The following is a 14,665-nucleotide window of genomic DNA, read 5'->3' as shown; positions in this document are numbered from 1 at the left end:
GAAGAGAGGCGCCTGGGTGGCTCAGTAGGTTAAGCCTCTGCCTTCAGCTCAGGTCATGATCCCAAGGTCCTGGGATCTAACCGCACATCGGGCTCTCTGCTCAGCGGGGAGCCTGCTTCCCCCTCTCTCTCTGCCTGCTGCTCTGCCTACTTGTGATCTCTGTCTGTCAAATAAATAAATAAATAAAATCTTTAAAAAAAAAAAAATCACCAGAAGATTACCAACCAGACTTAAGTCCTCTACCTACTTCATTTGCACAGACTTTCAAAAGTATGCAAGTAGTAATAAGCCAAAACTACTAACAGTTTTTCTCTTTTAAAAAAGGCAGGGCAGTGCACTGCTCAGTGACAGGATGTTGATCTCTGTGATCCGGTATCTACCTCTGCCTCCTGTGAAGCATGTTTACACATGTGAAGGGGCACAGCATTTCACAGAAGACAGTGTGGCCAAATGTTGATTTTACATAAAATAGTCCCCTCTCTTCTTCTCCTTACCTCTACATCCCATACATACTAATGTATTTCTATTTCCCCAGATGTGCGTGCTTTCTTCACCTCTGGCCTTTGTATGTGATATTCATACCTAAAAGGCTCTTCCTTCCTTTCTCCCATCCTTTTACCTAGTTAGCAATCACCTTTCAGCAAGACTCCCGGGACTGCTTGTCAACTCCTGTCACCACCGCCATCACAGCACTCTTCATTCCATGGCATAATTGTCTATTTTCTCGGCGGCCACCCTCTAAGGAAAAGTAGGGTTATGGTCTTATTCATGGCTCTCTGTGTTGCTAGCACCAAGCTGAATATTTAACACAAAATGCTGATGCTTTTTCTTCCTTCCTAAGTAGTTCACTGTTAATTTCATATCAATCTATGTCACCCTGTATTCGAGGGATTAGCTACTTTCACTTTTTGTAATGAATAATTTCCTTTTATATTAACGTCACCAATAGAGAATAAGGAATAAGGGAGTGCGGTAACACTGCATAACTTATTATTCCTTCACATTTTTCCTCAAAGGTCATCTTCCCAGTGAAACCTTTCATAAATAGCATATTTAAAATTTCACCTTCCACAAGAACATTCCTTACTTATTTTCCTCCATAATACTTACTACTGCCTGAAACACCATATGTCTTGTTTATTAATGTGCTTATTATCCATTTATGACCACTGGAATACAAATCCCATAAGGGCAGTAATTTTTACCTGTTTTGGACATTGCTGTGTCCTAAATCTTAGAGCAATGCCTGGCTCATATAGATGCCCTGTAAATATTTGTGGACTGTACGAAAACTGAGCAAGCAGAACTGTAAGATCAGCTCTATGTTATGATTTGAGCATATTCTTGGATTTCTGTGACATAAATGGAGTCTGCACAGCATAACAGCAAAGAAAGAATATAGACTTCCAAGTCGCATGGAATTGTTTTTCCTATCTGTTTTTGTTTCTTATTATTTTATTGCCATGAGCATAGCAGGAAAGTGGGCATTACAATTAGTTTCCCATATTCAGCAAATAAGACATTACAGACAATGTAGTTAATTGGTCTAGGGTCACTTGGTGAATGTATCTATCCTAATGTAAATCCAGACCTCTTGGAAATAATGTTGCTTACTTACTTTTTTTCTATGATCTCCCCTCCTCCCTAAACACCTCCTAATTTCTCCACCAAAATTATAACAAAATAAATTGAACAAAGCTTAGTTTCATGGGTATCCAACAGATTTCATGAGTTAGATGACAGTCATCTTAGGGTGAGACTGATTATCCCACCCAGCCCTCATCATGTCATCTGTTCATTTCTGTACAACCTTGTCTAAGAAACACTGCACCAGGGGCACCTGGTTGGATCAGTTCAGTGCTCAGGTCATGATCTCTGGGTCTTGGAATCAAGGTCCCAGTTGGGCTCTTTACTCAGCAAGGAGTCTGCTTCTCCTTCTCCCTCTGCCCCCATCCTGCTCATGCTTTCTCTCTCTCTCTCTCTCTCCCCCTCTCTCATGAATAAATAAAATCTTAAAAGAATGAAACAAACAAACAAACAAACAAACATCACCAGGGACACCTGGGTGGTTCAGTCGGTTAAGCATCCGACTCTTGATTTTGGCTCAGGTCATGATCTCAGGGTCATGAGATTGAGCTCCACCTGGGGCTCAGCTTGGACTCCACATTGAGCTCAGAGTCTGCTTATTCCTCTACCTCCCCCACCTCTCCCCCAACCACGTGTGTGTGTGCATTCTCTCTCTCTCCCCCTCTAGCTCTCTCACCAAGAAAGAAAGAAAGAAAGAGAGAGAGAGAGAGAGAGAGAAAAGAGAGGAAGACTCTACCAGAGTGTGCCGTCTTTCCATATATAAAAGGTGTGTGTTACATTCTATATGGGACTGGTTTTGAATCACAGTTCTACACACAGCCATTGTGTAAATTTTAGAAAAATCACCAACCCTCTTGAGTATCAGATCCCTCTTATGTGAAATGGAATAACAGTACCAGTAACAATAATAAATATAGCTATATCCCAAGGCTGTTGTACAGAGTAGAGATAATGGAGGTCAGGGATCTAGCACAGAGCCTGGTATACAATAAGTGCTCACTAAGTGAGAGCTATTACAATGAGTGTTATCACTATTATTTGGGAGGATGCAGTGAATGAGAAGAAACATTTGATGGTGGTTTCTATTTAGAAGTTAATTCTTAACCAGTTGGGAACAGAATAATTTGTCCCCACTTATTTTGTGGGAATTGGAAAAATGTACTCTCTAGAAAATTTTTTATGCTTTAATGTTTTGTGAAGGTAGAGAGCCAGAAAAACTTCACTTCTATGTTAGGTTCCATGATGTAAACAGCAAGGGCAGTAAAGGACGATTGTTGACAATTCATGGCCTTATTTGTCACCTGGGTAACCGAAAATACCTAGAAAATACACCTGGGAACCTAACCCCACTGAGACTCTGGCACATTCCTGCCCACATCTCCCTGATGGACATTTTAGGGCCCTCATAATGGCAGTGCACTCCCATGGCTGAATAAAGCTAAGTGGAAGCCAGGAGAATTAAGCCATAAATTTTAAGAGGATAAACTGCTCTTAATGAGACTATCACATGCCAAAATCAGATCATTTCATAACAATATACAATACTGCAATGACAAAAACAAGCCTGGTGGCTTCAAAAATAAACATCTGCCATTAGTTTGGATATTTTGAGCAAAACATTTAATCGACCTCTTTCAGGAGCTTCTTTTCATGAAGAACTGAAAACCATGGGAGTAAATAACTATATTCTAATTTTGAGTGATTTTCAACACTAAGGGAGAGAGAGGAGAGGTGTGAAATATGAAGTCAGCCATGTCTGAGGAGTCTTAAAATCACTTAAAAATGCAGATTAAAGTGCTGCGTGGTCCGAAGCCAAATGCCCTGCTTTCTTAGAGCCTCTAATGGTCCAAGCACAATACTGATGAAATTACAGTAAGATGTTTCTTTCCCAAAGTAAGAGAAGATTATTCGTAATGCATTAAGCAATCTCCTCTGGACAGTCCAGGTTTTTGAGATAAAGTTCCTGTACTCGGCTGTGTTTGGAGCACGTTGGATTTACATTTTAGCATCTGAGCAAGTTTGGGCCTCCTGACAGATCGCCGGTGTGGCTGCTCCACGGAGGGGATCCAGGGTCAGTGCCTGGGAGTCAACCACCTGGGAGGCACCTGGGAGGGAAGCGATTCTCCACCTGTAAGTGCTGAGAGGGAAATTTGCACTTGGTACGAGAGAAGATATGAATAAACGGTATCGGTTTTGTGCATTTCTGTCATTATCATTCATTGTTACACCTTTTCTTACACCTTTAATAGGTGCTTTTGGTGACTCAACTCTGATTAAAATAATAATTAATTTAGGGGAGAAAGGTGTACTAGCAATGGTAAAAAATTCTCAGCTGTCAGAACATTCTCCATTTTGGACCACCTCTATCAAAATCCCTGATTTGTCTGCTCCAGCTTCACCGTTAAGGTCCCCAGTTTTGTTCAACATCTCCCCGGCTGCAGCCTCAGCCTCGGCCTCTCCCTCCCACCCTCCCCGCCATGGGACTTCTCCTCCCGGAGGGACCATTGAGCCTTGATATTCCCATCCACACCTGAGCCAGGTATGATGCTGCTCCTACCACCCGTCCCAAGGTGGGTGTGAATACCTTCTCCATACTACTTGCAGCTTAGCATCTTGGAAAAGCTAGAGTTATGATCTAGCCTTATTTTACAAGGCAAATGGTTCTCTCCCCACCCCCCTTCTACTCTGTGAACACTATGTTCAAAAGTAAGTAATCAAGTTGAAGTTGCTTGTGGCCAAATGATCTTAAATGCACCTCTAGTGCTACAGGAACCTGTGGGCCCATTGACATGTTACTTGGATTTCTAGGACAGACTGTATCCCCTTTGATATATAGAGAGAGGTAGAAAAGGATAGCGTACGTGACTATGACAAGATGACAGCAATTTATAAGCTTCACTAGAAATCATTCTGATTTCTGTGTGTTTCTATAGGTGTTTACACTCACATACCTCCTGTGCGTGTGTGTGTACAAGCATGGATACAAATATGTGTATATGTGTGGACTCCACTCTCCTCACCACCAATTCCCTAGCAATTCCATCCATATTCACGGCTTCCATTACCACCTACAAAAGGTGACTCACAGGTGTGTGTCTCCAGCCCAGACATCTCCTCTGAGCTCTGGTCCTGTTTGCTATCTCCACAAACTGAACACACATCATTTTATCATTTTGCTTCTTCTTCCTAGCATGAGGAAAGGTGAGGTGAAGGAGAGCCTTAGTCCTTTTCATGTGTGGTTTTTTTTTCTCACCACCATGCACTGAGCAGTATAAAACAGAAATCTGAGTCACTGTTTTCCCTTCCTTCTCCTTCATCCTGAATGTCTAATCTATCACCATGTCCTGTGCATTTTATCTTGTATTTTTTTCTGGCCCAGCACATCATCCCCACCTCCTTTCATGCCATCGTCCAAGCCAAAGGGGAATCCAAGTATGATGTTTCCCTTTGCAATAGCTCAAAGCAGGAACTACATTAGGAATAGAAAGTAAAGCCTACATTACATTCTAAAGGCACCAGAAAACATGTGGGGTCCAAATACCTGCTCTGGGCTTATTATGAAGCATTCAAACATACGGGAGCTTCCACCATGATCCTACTGCCTCCCTTCAATCTACAAAAGCAGATAGATGGCCATGAAGGAAGAAGATTTAGGAGAGTTGTAGAATTTTTGATTAGAGGAGAATCCTGTAGTTTGGGGAAACATAGATCATCACCCCTCGACACCATCACTACTCCCAGAAAGTCAGATGAAGAGACCAAAGAGACCAAAGGATGGCTTCTCAATGGCGGCTTCTTCTTCTTCTTCTTCTTCTTCTTCTTCTTCTTCTTCTTCTTCTTCTTTTTCTGATATACTTGTTTATCTGTTTCTTGTGACTATTTGAGTGAAGAGGGGAAAAAAAACGGAAGAAGATGTCACTTCAGAGATGCAACCTCATTTGTTTTGAATTCCCACATTTGTTTGAGTAAGGATGAGTAAGTGTCCCTTGGGTCCAGTAAACACCATGGAAGTTACTAGGGCATGAGTCATTCAGCCAGCACCTGAAACAGGGGGTACTGGCAGCAGGGTGAGGAAGAACCAGCAGCAAGAAGGTATAACAGGACATGGGAGGTGGGGTAAGGGCAGCGAAGCAGCTAGGTATGAGGACGCCCCCCAAATGCCATATAAAGAACCCATCTGGGGCGCCTGGGTGGCTCAGTGGGTTAAGCCGCTGCCTTCGGCTCAGGTCATGATCTCCGAGTCCTGGGATCGAGCCCCGCATCGGGCTCCTTGCTCAGTGGGGAGCCTGCTTCTCTCTCTGCCTCTGCCTGCCTCTCTGCCTGCTTGTGCTCTCTCTCTCTCTCTGTCAAATAAATAAATAAATGAAATCTTAAAAAAAAAAAAAGAACCCATCTGTGTTCCTCCAATGACAGTGACAGTGACAGTGACATTCAGAAGTCTGCCATAAAAGCAGTGTCTTCAGCCCACTGGAATTCATCAGAAAAACAAAAATCGTCAAGAGAGAAGGTCACAGGCATCAGCTAAAAGAAAAGACATTCAATCCCTTTTCTCTTACCTCCTCCCCAGATCTCAATATATCAAAGGAAAAAGGGACAGCAAAAAGGAGAGGAGTAAAAACACAGGCCACACACGGTCACTACTAAATATTATTCAGGCCAAAGACTGGACGTTGCTGGCAGCAAGTGGGGAGAGTCTGAAAGTGACATAAGATGGAGGTTTTAAAGAGGACTGTCGTGAACTCGAACAAATGACTGAAAAATCCAAAAGATACGGGTCTATTCAAATGTCACCAAAGGATGGAAAAACAAGATCTGACAGGGGGTATTTGAAGGGAGTAAGAAGAGAAAACATAAAACTGCTATAGTTGATATCTGTGCTTAATGAAGCATAGACCTTACATCAGCTAGATATAAAAACTAACAATATTTTTCAACTAGACCGATACCTTAAATCGCTGACAATTCTGCCAGCATCCATTCTGGTCTCTCTCAAATGTGATCTTATTAAAAGAAAAAAAAAGTTATCTAACCATGTCATTCTCCCATATCTAATTAAAACCCTTCCATTTATTATGGATCATGCTCCTTCATGTCACAGTACCTTTGCACGTGATCATCTCTTTGAATGTGTCCCATATGTTGCCCAGTTAACTCATAATCTTCCTATAGATTTCAGTTCAAATATTATCTCCTCAAAGCATCCTTTCTTATCCCTGCTAACTAGGTTACATCCCATGATTAAAATTCTAATACTGTGGATAATCCTTTCTGGTATTTGTCAGAGGTGCATTTTTATATTAGTATGTGTGGTTATTTCAATTATGTCTCTTTCTGTGCTCGTCATCCTCCCCAACCCACAATATTATGTTGTGTAATGGCAAAGACCACATCTGTTAATGCTTTTTTTTTTTTTTTCTCCCCACTGTCTCACACAGTGTTTGGACACTATAGTATAAAATAAGTCAATGTTTGATGAATTACAGAATTTATGTATTGTACACATAAAAATAATAGCTACTAAGTTTAAAATCCTGAATTCAGCAGTAGTTTTTTTCTTAGTTAATCTGGATTGATGTTTTTAGTATGTCAGTCATCACCATTGTTTTGGTCAGTTGGTCAAAAGCCATAATAATTTAAAAGTTGACACTGAAACCCAAAATGCAAATAAGACCTCAGATGTTAAGCCGATGATCCAAGTGTCCCAGGTCACAGAGATGCTGCTTCCTGAGCATCCTCAGGTTAGACCCAGGAAGCATTTGAATAAATCTACTAGGAAACAAAAAATAAAGAACAAAAGATAAAACTACATAGGACCACTGACAGAATCTACCTCCCGGTACTAATTAAAAGGGAAATTAATATCAGCTAAAATATTACAACAGTGAGTATATAATAAGTGCCCATAATGCTAGAAAATTATTATAATAATTATATATATAATATTTTAATTTGTCAATAAAGTATGATCTCATGCAAAATTCAGCTGCAATTTTTATGTTTAATTTTTTAATATATTATAATTTTCAAAACTCTGACCAAGCTAATGGTTTTCTACTTTTAATAATAGAATTGTCAGAGGTCCAACTTTTCTCACATTTTTATTTCTCTTTTTCTTATATTTTTAGGGAATTAATAGTACACCATTTTATTAAAATTCAGAGAATATTAAATCAACATAATACATTAACATTTCAATCTGGACACAGTTTAGTTTTACAGTCATAGAGCAGCCAACCTTCCCAGCATCAGACAACACATGGAAAACTACTTAGATTTCTCCAAAATCATTGGCTAATAGAAACTGTCATGGCTCAGTAGTACTATGTGTTTCTGATACTGAGGTAATGTCAATCCTAGAATGGTTATTCTTAGTGTGAAATTGACTGCTTACTTCTGGGAATACCATTTGAAAAATAACCTTATGTTTTTAAGGTTATTCTTAGAGTGATTAAATAATTTCCAAATGGCTGCTCCAGGCTGGAGAAATTTTTTTTTTTTTTTTTAGAAAAGAACTTCGCCATTTTTCAACCCCAGAATGTCATTTTCAATCTACAAAATGGATTATAAACTAAAACATTAAAGTGAAAATGAAACCTTATATGTGCATCAAAGATTCAGTCTGTGCCAAATAGTGACAAGCCTTAAAAAGAAATAAAAAAAAAAATCCAGCACTCTTTGGAGTATAAGTGCTATAATCCTTTACTAGAAACTCTTTGATTTAACATGAGGTCTGAACACTGTAAGCCCAGGAGTGCCACCTAATTAAAAACATATTTAAGGCAAGAGTTTCTAAAAGATACATTTATACAGTCTTTTATTTTACCTAATCTAAAAAAAAAGTGTAATCTTATTTTAAATATTAATCATCATTATGAAAACTATGGCTTAGATATGGTAGCAATAGTTTTTCACTTATTTCTGTTGAAACAAACAAGGTTAATAATCAGGATTTAGTTTAAATGAAAATGCCTGATTACCTCTCAGTTTTTTTTCTTGAATTTCTGGGGTAAGCAATAATCCAAAAGGACTATTTCGTGTTATTATTCATAATTTTGTTATCTCATGACTTTATCAGTATCATTTGTAAAAGAAAAAGCATTTTCTGTGAATACTACTGTATAAAATTACACAGTAATGTAAAAAAATGATTAAAATAACATTTTTTTTACAAGTGAAACCTGTGAATTAATCCAAATAATAAGGAGAGAGCTGGGACTCAGAGGGTAGTTGAGGGAGTAGAGATGTTGGGGAGACCCCTGCCCTTTGTGTAAGAATATGAGGCTCATGACTCATTGTCAGGAAACCATGCTCTTTAAATTTCAATAACGGTGATGAGCTTGTCCTGAGTCATCCGTGCTCTTCCCCAGATGTATCTGTGACTAAGTGCTTAATTTTCAACAAGTGCATATCAGCAAAACAAACATATAGCACAAGATATTTATATTAATTTATGTTTGTAAAAATCAACAATGTATCAAATTGCTATAATTTCTAAACCACTTCCTATAAATATGAACAGATGTGCTGCACAAAATGACCGAGGCCATCGATATTTTTCAGCACTGGTCACTGAAGACTCTTTAGCCACTTAGCAAGGACACTAAGTCACCAGCAGCCTTAGAAGACAATTTCCTATTGCCAATCACTGGGGTCATTTTACTGCTATCCCCAATCTATTCAGGGCCATATAGGGTTCTTTCTTCCTTCATTCCACAAGGTAGGAAGCAAAAAGAATTTCTCAGCTCTGCTGTGCACTAAGAGAGTATGGATATGTACTTTCTTCACATTAGGTTGTGGGTTTCCTGTCAAAGGCAACCTGGTCAAGGAGTGAGTAATGATCATGAGTACCTTTTCACTAGTTAGCATACGTTCTAAACCAATGAGGCCAAGAGACCATGGATTAATTTTTAAATCATCCAAAAATTACAATATTTATCTACATAAGTCATAGTCACAAATTTTATAAATAAAATACTACTTGAGAACAGAGACCAACCCTGCTTCCTTTGGGTGGCATGCAAAAGTATATAAAGTTCCCTTTTGGGGGAACTGAGGCTTAAGAACAGAGAACACAGCCAGTGCAATATTATAATAGGATTCTGACCCTTGAATAATGTGGGAATTAGGGGTATGGACCCCTCACAGTCAAAAATGTTTGTATAACTTGACTCCCCAAAACTTAACCACTAATAGCCTACTATTTTTTTTAAGATTTTATTTATTTGACAGATCACAAGTAGGCAGAGAGGCAGGCAGAGGTGGGGGGGAGTGGGCTCCCTGCTGAGCAGAGAGCCTGATGCGGGGCTTGATCCCAGGACCCTGAGATCATGACCTGAGCCAAAGGCAGAGGCTTAATCCACTGAGCCACCCAGGTACCCCTACTAATAGCCTACTATTGACAGAAAGCCTTATCAAAAATATAAACACATGAGTAACACATTATGTATATTATATGTATTATATATCATATTTTTAAAATAAATTAAACTAGAGAAAAGAAAATGTTATTAGGAAATTCATAGGGGCATCTAGGTGGCTTAGTCAGTGAAGTGCCTGATTTTGACTCAGGTCATGATCTCAGGATCCTGCCATCAAACTCTTCCTGACTCAGCAGGGAGTCTGCTTCTCCTTCTCCCTCTGCTTCTGCTCCTCCCGCTGTTTGTGCTCTCTCTCTCTCAAATAAATAAATACGATCTCAAAAAAAAAAAAAAAAGAAAATCATAAAGAAGAGAAATACATTTACAGTGTTTATTTAAAAAAAATCTGCACATAAGTGGACCTGCTACTTTCAAACCCATGTTGTTCATAGATCAACTGTATTAGGCAAGGTTAGACCATATATTTTTTTGGTTACAACTAAAGGAGGCTGCCCCTTTCCTAAAAAGTACACTGGGAAAACCCTAGTAGCCTTCAATCTCTCTACGGATCTCACAATTAGTAGAAGAGACCTATGGAAACTCTAGAAGGAGAAAATTCAAAATGACAATAGATGCTGAAAACCAAATAATCATTTCAGAAATCTTTATGTTATAAAAAGATTTGTATACATTTTGGTAGCCTTATTTGAGACTTCTCTAGAAGGCATACAGGGATGTGCAAATTGAGTAATTTTTATTAAAATTGAGTCTTTTAAGTTATAATATGAAATCTTCCTAAAATTCAAGAACTTCATGTTGTCCTGCTCTATTTACATTGATTGTCCAATAACTAGAGATCATATAAGATAGAAATCAAAACAAGTTTATCACAGTTGACACTAGTTGTGGATTTATAGGACCATTCATGTCTATCTGATTTTTCAGTATTTATACCTTAGAACCAGGAAGTTTAATTGTGAAAGGAAAGTGGATCTGCTTGGAGTGGTAGGTACATCATAGCTAGGTAATTCCTATCCCTCCATTCTTTTCCTATTACACTGAGCAAAATTCATAGAAAAAATATGCCAACATAGAGATTTATAAACATATTTTTAAATAGAGGGCATTATCACATTTGCATTTCGAGCAATCCTTTGTGGGGACAATATTGAGGGTGGTTTCAAGTGAAAGAGAACAAAGTCAATTAGGGATCCATTTCATGAATGCATGTAATTAGGAACCTAAGATTAAAAGTCCAGCTGTTTCATTTGTGCCTCAACCCACCACCACTCCTCACTCTTCCACCGCTCAGTAAAAACTGAAATGAAATTTGAACAAATAATCAATGGAGCTGAGGTAATCACCCGAAGTGAGAAGTTAGAGTCAAACCACCTGAGATAGATAAGGTGGTGGGCAGAAGGAAGACCAACCCAATATAACACTGTAGGGAAAAAAGGTCGAAGAACTGAAGCCCTGGACCCTAGCAGGGCCATGAGACTATCCTAACTTCAGCTGTTGGTGGAGAAGTCCTCAAGAAAGGAAGACTAGAAAGACTAGAATGTGGAAAGCAATAGAACAAGCCAGCAGTGGTGAAAGACTCATTACAAGCCACTGCAAATTTGAGTAACTGATACATTGTTCACTGCAAAGCTAAACGAAGAATGGTTCTACACACGGATATGGGATGGGATGGGAAGGCTGGATGAGATTCCTCCACTTGGTTCCATTACTTTATTTGAAAGGCTGAACATTCCCAGACCACCAAACCCACTTGTGTTCAAAGGGAAATTTAAAACCATGACTAATATTAAAGATAATTGATTTCTCTATTATCATCCATTTAAATTTGTTTTATTACCTACTCTGATTATGCAGATAATTCAGAAGAAACTTTTCTTTCAACTCTTTCCTGCCTTTATATTTCATTTATTTTCAAGTACTCACAGAGCATTGAACTTTTAGGACTTCTTTACAACACAAATATTCTAATTTTTAAAGTTACTGAAACTAGCCTTTACTGGTGCTAGGAGCTTACTACGTTTTCTATGTTGTGAGAATAATTTGGTAGGGGGAAGAATTAAAGACACCATGAACACAGCTTTGGAAATACGTACTTTAGTTTCACACATAGACTATATTGAGCTAGAATCCGGTTAAACTTCTCAAAGGAATTTTGGTGCTATCGGTGAGAATAACACAGGAAAGCATTATCACATATAAAGGAGAAGAGCATCTTTACAGAAATGAAACCTCAGCTGAGGTCAACACTTAGTTTATAGTCCTAAATTCTCATGTTGTTTCCTCCTTTAAAAGTTAACATTTACAAAAACATTCTAAATATAAAAATAGCCAATTTATTTTTAAATATTTTATTGTAGTAAAAGGTAGCATTATATTTGCCGTTTTAACCATTTTTAAAATGTACAGTTCTTGGGGCGCCTGGGTGGCTCAGTGGGTTAAGCCGCTGCCTTCGGCTCAGGTCATGATCCCAGGTCCTGGGTTCAAGCCCCACATCGGGCTTTCTGCTCAGCAGGGAGCCTGCTCCCTCCTCTCTCTCTGCCTGCCTCTCTGCCTACTTGTGATTTCTCTCTGTCAAATAAATAAATAAAATCTTTAAAAAAAATAAAAAATAAAATGTACAGTTCTGTGGCATTACATTCACAACATTTTGTAACCATCAACAATATTGCCAAAATTTTTCTGTCACTCCAAATAGTACTCATTAAATAGTAATCCCTACTCCTCCTTCCTCCAGTCCCTGGTAACCTCTAATCTACTTTCTGTCTCTATTAAATTGCCTAATCTAGATATTTCACAGTAGGGGAATCATACAATACTTTGTCATTTTGTGTTCTGGTTTATGTCACTTTATATAATGTTTCCAAGATTTATCCATGTTGTATCGCTTCTCGGCCTTTTGGCTAAGATCAAGTGTAGTATCCATGTTGTTAGAATGTATCCAAATTTCATTCATTTTTATGACTGAGTAATATTCTACCTTATGTGTTTTGACTGTCCATTTATCTGTTAATAAACACTTGGCTTGTTTCCACCTTTTGGTTTTTGCAAATGTTTTCAATTCTTTGGGGTATATACATACAAGTGGAATTGCTGTGTCATTTGATAATTTTTTTGAAGATTTATTTATTTATTTGAGAAAGAGAGAGCACATGGAAGAGGGAGCAGAGGGAAAAGGACAAGCAAATTCTGTGCTGAGCATCAGCCCAATTCAGTGCTTGATCTCAGGACCCTGACATCATGACCTGAGCCGAAATCTACAGCCAGACACTTAACCAACTGAGCCACCCAGGCACCCCCATTTGATGATTCTGCATTTAACTTTTTGAAGAATCACCAAATCTTTCCACAGTGGCTGCATCATTGTATATTCTCACTAACAATGTATGTGGGTTCGAATTTCTTTATATCCTTACCGATGCTTCCTATTTTCTTTTTTATTATTATTATTTGGCCATTCTAGTTGGTATGAGCTTTCATTATGACTTTGATTTGCATTTCCTTAATGACTAATTCCAGTTTATTTGTAAAAACCACATTAAATAAAATAGTTAATATTGATGCTTCTAAACGCTCGTTTATGGTCTTTTATTTTCTAAGGTGATCTTTAAAACTTTGTATCCTTAGATCAATATTTTAAAATCTGTTTTACAGAAAAGAATAAACTTATTTGCATTTTTTCATTTGTGATATATTGCAGAGCCAAATTCAGCAATGTTTGGATGAAAATATATTGTTTTAAATCTTTAAGTGTACAAATATTCATAGAATATTTCAAACCAAACTGATAGCAGCAGAGAACACATTCAATGCATAGATATTGCTAACTCTTTAATAAAAGCTTCTTTTTCACCTGACTTAAATATATAACACTATTCTAATTCTATGAGAGCCTCTTCAAAAGATAAGATAAAAGACTTTTTTTTGTATTATGTTCTTGATCAAAGTACATGTCTGCTTATTAAAAATGTAGCTTTGGAATTCCGCCGCTCTCCTTGGTAAGAAACTGCACTCCTTGGTAGGTGAGTGCTGTGAAGTGTGTAAACCTGGCAATTTGCAGACCTGTACCCCTGGGGATAAAAATATATGTTTATAAAGCTGTAAAAAAAAAAAAAAGAAAGAAAGAAAGGATGAATACCCAAGTTTTGTAGCAACATGGACGGGACTGGAAGAGATTATGCTGAGTGAAATAAGTCAAGCAGAGAGAGTCAATTATCATATGGTTTCCCTTATTTGTGGAGCATAACAAATAGCATGGAGGACAAGGGGAGATGGAGAGGAGAAGGGAGTTGAGGGAAATTGGAAGGGGAGGTGAACCATGAGAGACTATGGACTCTGAAAAACGATCTGAGAATTTTGAAGGGGTGGGGGGTGGGAGGTTGGGGGCACCAGGTGGTGGGTATTGTAGAGGGCACGGATTGCATGGAGCACTGGGTGTGGTGCAAAAATAATGAATACTGTTATGCTGAAAAAAATAAAAAAAAAATTGAAAATAAAATTCACTCAATAAAGAAAAAAAAATGTAGCTTTGTTTTAAAGTACGTTAAGAGTGTCATCTGATCCACACGAGTTTGTAAGATACAAATAAAAATATGTGTCTATCTTAATACTTAGTCCTCTTTCAAACTTACATCTATTTTCATATTCTTATTTAATTTTTCTCAAAGTGTAAAAGTTGGGATTTATTTTTTAAGAGCTGTTGA

General features: G+C 38.1%; 1 pseudogene; it reads left to right on the top strand.

The window, feature by feature from the left end:
• Positions 1-12,845: 12,845 nt before the first annotated feature.
• On the top strand, positions 12,846-12,989 carry LOC125103465 (uncharacterized; annotated as a pseudogene).
• Positions 12,990-14,665: the final 1,676 nt, after the last annotated feature.

Source organism: Lutra lutra, chromosome 6 (assembly GCF_902655055.1).
Source record: "Lutra lutra chromosome 6, mLutLut1.2, whole genome shotgun sequence".
Lineage (NCBI taxonomy): Eukaryota > Metazoa > Chordata > Mammalia > Carnivora > Mustelidae > Lutra > Lutra lutra.
The sequence above is the reverse complement of the archived record's forward strand: the minus strand, read 5'-3'. Positions and strand labels throughout refer to the sequence as shown.